This window comes from Natator depressus, chromosome 1 (genome assembly GCF_965152275.1).
Source record: "Natator depressus isolate rNatDep1 chromosome 1, rNatDep2.hap1, whole genome shotgun sequence".
In the NCBI taxonomy this organism is placed as follows: domain Eukaryota; kingdom Metazoa; phylum Chordata; order Testudines; family Cheloniidae; genus Natator; species Natator depressus.
In genome coordinates this window covers 216103506-216113317 of record NC_134234.1, presented here as the reverse complement: position 1 = coordinate 216113317, position 9812 = coordinate 216103506, and the positions used below count along the sequence as shown (strand labels likewise).

At 44.8% G+C, this 9812-nt stretch overlaps 1 long non-coding RNA gene across 2 annotated transcripts in view; it reads right to left on the bottom strand.

Moving 5' to 3' along the window:
• Window positions 1-2005: 2005 nt before the first annotated feature.
• LOC141975315 (uncharacterized) overlaps window positions 2006-9812 on the bottom strand; it is a 139813-nt gene continuing 132006 nt past the window's right edge. For both annotated transcript variants that reach the window (XR_012635893.1, XR_012635894.1), the window contains 2 exons: window positions 3161-3203; window positions 2006-2430 (listed from right to left, as the gene is read on the bottom strand). This is a non-coding gene — a long non-coding RNA (uncharacterized LOC141975315). The remainder of the gene's footprint in view (window positions 2431-3160; window positions 3204-9812) is intronic.

Sequence of the window (9812 nt, the reverse complement as noted above, 5' to 3'; positions counted from 1 at the left end):
TGTTATTTTAGGCAGGTTGCAAATTCCTGTGGTTCAGAGTTCCAGTTATATTTCTTTTCAGACTGGACCCGTCTCAGTCTGGACTCCCTCCTTGCCTTCCCTTCAGGTGTCTTTTGCAGTCTTTCTTCTTGGGCAGATAGGCCATGGAGAGGAGGAGTTCCGTTTGCCTTCCTTCCCACCCCTAAATAAGATTTACATATGGCGGGAGTCCTTTGTTTCCTAAACTTGATCCCCCCTTCCCTTTCAGTGGAAAGTTACAAGAAGTCCCAGATAATGTTTAGTATCAGGTGACAAGACCACCTGACCTAGTAGTAAGAAGAAAAGGAGTACTAGTGACACCTTAGAGACTAACCAATTTATTTGAGCATAAGCTTTCATGAGCTACAGCTCACTTCATTGGATGCATGATCTGTAGCTCACAAAAGCTTATGCTCAAATAAATTGGTTAGTCTCTAAGGTGCCACTAGTACTCCTCTTCTTTTTGCGAATACAGACTAACACGGCTGCTACTCTGAAACCTGACCTAGTAGTGTCACAGTTTACTCCCCAGATGCCTCCCAGGAGGGAGAGAGATTAGTATCTTCATGGTCTTATTGTTCCTTCCTGATGGCCCATCAAATCTGATGGCCTGTCGTCTGGTGGGTGTTGTCCCAATACACACCCAGTTGTAATTGTTACATAGTCCATATTCCTAATGTTAGATACAGAAATGATACATGCATACAAATTGGATAATCACATTCAGTAAATAAAAACCTTTCCAATGATACCTTACAAGACCCATCTTGCATAAAGTATATCTCAGTTATGTCACATCCATATTATAAGCATACTTCCATAAAGAACATGGAGAGTAACATCACACTGTGTGCAGTTCTGGTTATCCCATCTAAAAAAAGATACATTAGAACTGCAAAAAGTGCAGAGGAGGGGAAAAAAAATGACTGCAGGTATGAAACAGCTTCCTCATGAGGAGAAATTAAAAAGACTGAGACTGTTCAGCTTAGAAATGAAAAGACAAAGGGGGGGATATCATAGAGGTGTATAGAATTCTGAATGGTGTGGAGAAAGTGAATAAGGAAGTGTTATCTAGCTCTTTACATAATACAAGAACTAGGGATCACTCAATGAAATTAACAGGCAGGTTTAAAACAAAAGGAAGAATTTCTTCACACAACGCACAGTCAACCTGTGGAACTCATCGCCAAGGATGTTATGAAGGCCAAAAGTATGACTGGATTAAAAAAAGCATTAGATAAGTTCATGGAAGGTAGGCCCATCAATGGCCATTAGCCAAGATGCTCTGGGTGTCCCTAAACTCCACTGCTAGAAGCGGGGACTGGACAATGGGATGGATCACTCAATAACTGTCCTGTTCTGTTCATTCCTTCTGAAGCATCTGGCACTGACCACTGCTGGAAAACAGGGTACTGGGCTAAACGGACCATGGTCTGTCCCAGCATGGGCATTCATATGTATCCAAACTGGTCTGTAGACAGTGTCAGCGAGATTTCAGTCTGCCAAACACACATTAAACCACCACTTTAAACCTGTGGGGATGTAATTAAACCTTCTTTTGCTGGGGCCTCTGAGGTCAGGATCTGGTTTCATAAGCCAAGGCAAAAGCGGATACATGGGACCCCACAGAATAACAGTGGGAACTACAACTCCATTCATGACAACCACATTTGGTGGGAATAATGTCCTAGCCTATCCATGAAGGTAGACTCCCAAGCAGCAGAATCACGAACTTTTCCAGTGCAGCCAACATTGACATTCATAAATCAGCTTCTGGTTCACAAGGGCCTGTGTAACTATGAAGTAGCACCCTTTGTGGTTTATGTACACCTATGCTCCTTGAGGAGGACAAACTCTGAGCATGACAGTCCCATTGATGGCCCTGGCACAGTTTGGAAACCCCATTCTCTCAAAGCCAGAAGGAATATCTTGGAGTAAAGCACGCTCCTGATTGCCTCAGAAACTTCCACCACCACTTTATCCACTGTCAACTTTCCAACACCAAACTGGTTGGCAACAAGACCTTTCAGATACAGGAGTAGCCAGATTTCAGATGGTCATAGCCACCTGCTTCTGGGCCAGTATGGCTGCCTTCATTAATGTATCCTGATACTGGAGTTTGGGGGCAAGCTGCTCACAAAGCTCCAGAAATGTAGCTTTCTGAATGCGAAAGTTCTATACTCACTGCTGGTCATCCCAGATCTACATAACAATGTGGTCCCACCAGTCGGTGCTTGTGGCCCTGCTCCAGAAGTGCAGCTAGACCTAGAATCATAAGCAGCATCAGCCTGTGCAATTCTTCCATGTTTGTGTTGTCCTCTTCCATCATTAGCTCCAACAAGTGCCTTCGGTGGGTCAGTAAACACTGCCAAAAAATGTCCATTAGCCCCTCACGGAAGCTCTTTCCGTTTCCTGAAATAGGAGTGAAAGCACAAGCAAGAGAAGTTCTTCCAAAGGTGCCCTAGGCTCCCAATCACAGAGTTTGCAGACTCAGTGTAACCCTGGGCTTACGTTGCAGTGTAGACATATCCTAAGGGCAGTGGAACTTGAGTTTAGTCCTTGCTTTGTTAACCTAGGGCTTGAGCATCTACACTCATTTGTAACCCCAGGTTAGGAATTGTTGAACCATGGGTCCCAACCAGCATCTACACTGCATTATGTGGGCCCAAATCTAACCACCCCATCCCAGACATCCTAGCGCCATCCCAAAATATGCCTGCTCTAGCCCTTTGTTCAGGGAGCAGCGTGGGAAAACTTGATTGTTCACAGGACAAAGAAAGTTGTCCCATGGGACTGTGGAATACTTTTGGTGGACTCCTACACCATGAGTCCAGTGAGGCTGCCTCTACTCTGCAAAGCAACAGGGCTTGAACCCTGGGTCCCAGCTTGACTCAGGCTTAGATCCTCCACATCGGGGGGTCCTGGGACCCTGGGTCTGAGCCCTGGGTTAATGCAATTTGTGTGTAGATGGAAGGGGGGTTAGGCTTGAGCCTGAGTTCCTCCCCTGGGCTCACTCTGCAATGTAGAAATACCCTAAGATGCTAAGATTCTCAAACTGTGATTTAGATCGAAACAGCTGTTCATCACAAAATTAAATGTTCACATTTTTGAATGACAATCCAATGACAAGCAGCTCTCTTACCTGGCTTAAGACCATAATTGGTTGGAAGCTGTCCAAGGCTACCCTGAAGAAGAAATCAGTCTTGTAAAGAAGTCAATCTGGTCAACAGTAACACAGCTGCTAACAAAATGTAAGTAACACCTGCACAGCACCAATATTGAAAGTCAAGAGTGTTTAATAACTAGACCAAGAACTAAAAAAAATAAAAAGGACATCTGATTAAGAAGTAGCGCTGGCAGTAACAAACTTTATAAAACATGGGAACATACATTTTTAAAAAAATCCTCCAAAAATGTGCTAAGATATCTAATGCCAGAAGAATTAAATAAGAAGAAAAGATCCCAGTCAAAATGCGCGCTCAGGGCACAAGAGATACATACAAATTACAATGAATAAATCTGACCCACAAGTATTCACATGAGAAGATCATAGCAAAATACTGTTTATGTTAGTCTAAATATTAATGTGTAAATTTCAGCTCTCTAACTTTGTAGACCAAGTGAATTTTATGTAATGCTCACTCATACACATACATATACACGTTGCATATATTTACAACATATACTAGGTAGGTCGAATGATATGCACACGTACATACACATTAGACATTGCCAATGGGAGTCTTGCCATTGACTTCAATGGGCTTTGGATCAGGCCCATTATGCTCCCCTGTAATGTAGTTTTATGGAACTCTGGAGGATTTGGATTTTAGATCAGTAATAAAATGCAATGCTTTGGAAAGGATGAAGTGGAGGAGGGGGCAGCCGTAGTCATATTATGTACCACTGTACTTCAACATGAACATATGCATGCACACAGACAAAATTTTACCCACCATCTAAAAGAAATATTTTCAACAACCTGCCCTGGTTGGAAGGGGAGGGAGAGAGGGAGGGAGGAAAGAAAGAAAGAAAGAGCACGATTCTTCTTATACTTGTTTTTTGTTTAGTTTTTGCATTGAGGGACTGGGAATTACACTGGACTAAGGTCTAGAATTTGCTAATTTCAGACTTGGGTAAAAAAAAATATTCCAAAAAAACACTACTAGGCCAACGGAACAGTTACAGAGTTTTCAGTGAAATAGCTCAAAAGTCACCAGAGCTAACAAATTGATAAATCTGTAAATGACAAAAGAATAGAAAGGCCAGTTTCCAATTGATAATATTTATTAGTTATCTGAACTAGCATCCAATACGTGTTAGTTAGGCTCTTCCCAAACACTTAAGAATGATGCTCCGTGCATGACAGTTGTAGCTGCGAACACTTACAATTCACCCCTGGTTACATTGGCACATGTAGGGCCAAATGATGCAACTAGGATGCTAAACTAGTGAGATCATGGGTTGATTTACCTGTGGTTTTAATCAGGGACAACCACAGTAAATGGTTAGCCATGCAGATTCCTTATGGAAAACCAATTTTGCTTGTTTTAACCCATGTACTAATTAGACCAAAGAGGTTGGGATGGCAGTTCGAACTTTGACCCAGGGCAAGGGAAGAGGGAGAAAGGCAGAGGAATTATCCAAGTTGAACCTCCAAACATTTGGAGGTTCAATTATCTCTATCTGATACATACAGCAATTTAATTTACTCTTAAGCAGCAAGGGACTGTACTGAATGGAGATGACTATCTGAATTGATTTAAAGCTAATTTCTTTCGGAAGGCTGTGAAATTGCTTTGAGTTCAACGCCTGCAGTCATTTCTGTGAGATGACATTAAAATGATTAAGTCTTACATGAACTCCCCAATAGGTTCAGTGTATATTCACCACTTAATATCACACCTCCAGCCATGTCAGGATTCTTTATTTTTTGACTAGGTAGTGGTGGTAACAGTGAGGTCATCTGTATCTTCAGAATAGTCCAGGCACAGCATGTGATTACCAGCAGGATTCCTCCTTTGATTCCACGTTAGACGTAAAATGACTGAGATGCTGGAAGGTTAAGTTACTGAGACAAGGGCACAGGATGGGTGAAGAGAAATTACCAGGTACAGTTACATAAAATTAATGTGTCATTCAATGGTAGCTCAGTCTCGCATAGGGCATATTTTAATTTGCACAAACAGCAGAACCCCAATTAACTGAACTGCACTTACCACAAGTTGGGCTATCTCCCGTGGTCTTTCTGTACAGAAGTCTTAGTTGGTCTTATGTTCAGAGGCAATGGCTTCCCCCTTTTCATGCAAACAAATCTAACTTCCTTCTCACATGGAGATAGTCAGGGTCCCAGTTGTAGATACATGTTCATCCTACTACAATTGGCTGAGCTGAACTGCACCTTTGGAGCAATCTGCATTGCCCTAACAAAACCCAAACCAAGCAACCTACCCAAGTTTTATGTTTGGTCTATTAATCCAGAGGCAAGTAAGGAATATTAGACTAAATGAATTTATTAAATACAGCACTTCCATCCACAGATTTCTTTTGCAAAGGTAGATAACTATCATAATCCCCATTTTACAGGTGGGGAAACTGAGTCACAGAGGGTGAAGAGACTTTCCCAAGGTCACCCAGGGAGTCAGTGGTAGAACCAGGAATAGAGCCAAAGTTTCCCAGGCCATTGACCAAGCCACTGGACCACACTGCCCTCACCCCACATGATCAAAACAGTCTCCCCTGTAGGCATCAAAAAACCCTCCAGGCACAACAGGATATCTTATCACAAGCCAGCATAGTTACGTCTTCTGAACAATTCACTGGCTAAACAATGATTGTGGGAGCAGGACATCAGTATCCACTGGATTTTTTGCTAGCTGATTAACCCCTTCACAGCTGTCATATTTGCTGAACTTGATCTGGTTTAAGTGGCTCAATCTGAATTCTGAATCCATCTGTCTTGTCCGAGACCTTTACCAGCACAAATTATATCCTCACAGCACTTGAGGATTCTGGAATAAAAGAGATGAAGAGTTGCACTAAGAGGGTTTATAGGCAGGGTGAAGAAAGAAGCTGTGGTCTCTCTTTCCCTCTATAATAACCACTTGTCCCCCAGCACTCTACTGGGCTCTCTGTTTTTTTCTCTCAATGCTCCTCTTAGTTGTGTCATCATCCCCAGTCTTCCCTTACGTGGCTTTTAGAACAGGCGAGATGGGAAGCAGCATGAATTCACATAGGAAGTCCATCAAACAACTGGCTGGCTATCCCAGCTGCACTAGAACAAACACATCCCTTAAATATCTAGTGATTTATGGTGGATGGTGGGGAGAGACAAGGCTCATCTGTGGAGCCACTGCTGCTGCCAATTTCTCCAGGTAATGAAGGTGCTGCAAGTCCCTCTCACCCTTATATCTAGGAGATGCAGAAGATACTGCAGCGTGCACTGAAATAAAGACAGGACCAGAGAAATGCTGGAAGATAGGCATTACAGGGGTGTAGCGGTAAATCAGTCAAAGCTTTTAACCATGGCCAGAAAATGAGCCACTGCAAGAAGCCGGGTCATAATAAGAGGGAAGTAGAATGGGTGACTGACTGTTCAGGAGGGAGAAGAGGTGACCATGCTGCTGTGGGTGAAGGCAGAGTGTGACAAGGATAGCTTATCTAGGAGCCCACTTGAAATGGGTTTGGCAAGCTCATTTACTAATTGCTAGGCCACTCGATGCCATGTGGCCTAAGTCACTACACCAGGTTCATACTTATAATCAGGAACATAGCTACTGTTCGTTTGTTTTTAATTTCTAAATTATTATTGTGCTTCTCACATTCAATGCGTTCAGCTAGCCTCGCATAAAGATGACCAAACAACCGTGCACAGCAAGCCATGTTATAACAAATGTATCAGAGAAATCCACTTTTGAATCATAAATCAATACACCATTTATCCAATCTAACAAACAATAAATGGCTCCTGAGCGGCCGGACAGCAACAGCAACAATATTTCCAAAGACAAACCTTCAAAATTATTCTCATCATCTCCTCCGAAGAAGACAAGATTAGCACATAAAAGTTAGCGAACAGCAGTATGTGAAAGGAATTCTACACAGAATGCACAACAGAAGGTTTCCTATATCAAAAGTAAATCATGCCTTTAAAAATGTTCCTGAATCCCTGCCACCTAGGGGAACCAACCAAACAGTTCTGGAGCAACTGTTCCATCTGCTCTGTAACTAAACCAGTTTAAGCTAAACCAGATTCAACAGAAGCACATCTGAAAGTATGCACCCTCCCAGGGTACCATTGTTCTTCGACACTGTTTAAAATGGTTATAAAATGCTGGATGGATGCAAACAATGTTAAATAGTTTTAAGCCGTTTCATCATCCTTAGCATAGTACGGAAGTTGTAAAAAGGACAGTGCTTTATTTATGGCATATTCAACCAGTGGGACACATAGGGAAATCAGAACTTTTGTGTACCAAATATTAAAACCAGAGGCTAAAAGATCCATGTGCAAAAACATGCATGTAATGGCACTCCTATGTATGTATGCACTGTTCTCATCACAAGCCCAAATTGGGCCTTGCACATACTAGGGTTTCCAAGTGTCTGGTTTTTGACTGGAACACCCAGTTGAAAAGGGACCCTGATGGCGCTGGTCAGCACTGCTGACCGGGCCGTTAAAAGTCTGTTTGGTGCGGGGCTGGCAGTCTCCCTGCCCAGCTCCATGCAGCAACATGTCCCTCGGCTACTAGGTGGAAGGACGGCCGGGGGGCTCCACGCACTGCCCGCGTCCCAAGCACTGGCACTGCAGCTCCTCTTGGCGGGAAATCGCATCCAATGGGAGCTGCGGGGGTGGTGCCTGCAGGTGGAGAAATCACGCAGAGCCGCCTGGCCATGCCTTAGCCTAGGAGCCGAGGAACATGTCCCCTCTTCTGGGAGCTGCCTGAGGTAAGCGCCATGCCAGGAGCCTGCATCCCAAAACCCCTCCTGCGCCCCACCACCTGCCCCAGCCCAGAGCCCCCTCCGGCACTCCTAACCCCCCTGCCCCAGCCGAGCCCCCTCCTGCACCTCAAGTCCCCCATTCCCAGCCCCACCCCAGAGCCCACACCCCCAGACAGAGGCCTCACACCCACACCCTAATCCCCTGCTCCAGCCCAGATCCCCCTCCCACATCCTGAACCCCTCATTTCTGGCCCCACCCTGGAGCCCGCACCCCCAACCCAGCACCCAAGCCCCTTCCCATACCCCAACCCCCTGCCTCAGCCTGGAGTCCCCTCCCACACTCTGAAACAGTCAGCTCCACCCTCTAGCCTGGAGCCTCCCCTCCTGCACCCCAAACCCTTTATCCCTGGCCCCACCCCAGAACCTGCACCCCCAGCCGCATCTCTAACCCCCTCCCGCATCCCAACACTGAGCCCCTTCCTGCACCCAAACTTCCTCCCAGAGCCCACACCCCACACCACCTCCCGCACCCCAAACCTGTGTCCCAGCCCAGAGCCCCTTCCTGCACCCCAAACTCCTCATCCCTGGCCCTACCCCAGAGCCCGCACACCCAGCCCAGAGCCTGTAAACCCTCCAACACTCCTAACCCCTCAGCCTCAGCCCGGAGCCCCCTCCCAAACTCTGAACCCCGTGGCTCCAGCCTGGAGCCCCCTCCTGCACCCCAAACTCCTCATCCTCGGCCCCAACCCAGAGCGCACACCCCAAGCCGAAGCTCTCCCCCCATCCTGCACCCCAACCCCTTACCCCAGCCTGGTGAAAATAAGTGAGTGAAGGTGTGGGAGTGCGAGTGACAGAGGGAAGGGGATGGAGTGAGTGGGGGAAGGGCCTCAGGGAAGGGGCAGGGCAAGGATGTTTGGTTTTCTGCAGTTAGAAAGTTAGCAACCCTAGCACGCACAAGTGCATATTTAGAAATGAATCTGAATTAGCATGCTGGGAAATTATTTACCCTTTGAAATCCCCATTAAAAAATAGACTTTTTCATATAGACAAGAATGAAAACAGAAACAGCATTTTAGCAAAATTAAAATCCTTTTCTTTCACAGTTCAGTATGTAGCACTCTAAGAACAAATAAGGAATCTGAACTTTCAGGTGGCCTCATTTTACCTGGGTGGTATTTTAAATGCCACCACACTGGTGCCTTGTGCCAGTACGGTTTTTGTACTGTATATGCATTCTGTCACTTGCCAGCTAAGATGTTCTCAAGTTGCTCTGGATTCACTCCTGCCAGAAAATTATAGAAGAAAATATTGATATCTTGTCATGAGACAAGGTTCCCTATGTCCTTTAACAGCTCTCCTTATCTTTATTCTCTGTGTCAGAAAAGGGTTATGTGCTACACAGAGAAACATGATTACAAAATCATGCAGTCAGGACCAGGTCAGAAAAATAAGGTGAATCTGAATGTGTACATGTTGTCTATAGTTTGCAATTCTGTTCTTATTTCAGAGACCCCACATGTGTCATTAAACCCAGAAGATTAACTTACAGATAGGCAGAGGGACAAAGCCTGCTCACAAGATTTATATTTGTCCAACAGGTTCAGATAAGCATTAAAGCTTTGTAATTCAAACTAAACCACGTGTTGTTACAGTATATATTCCAGTCCGAAAAAATGCCTCTAAGTATGGATTACCCTATATAAACAGCTCTAGGAGTCTTAGCTGCATTACAGTACCAATACCTGTGATAGCAGTCTCACCCACCAAACGAATGGACATGTTTTTCTCTCTCTCTCTCTGCATCTGATCCCAGAATCCAGACTATAGAGGAGATATATCTTGATGTATGCTTT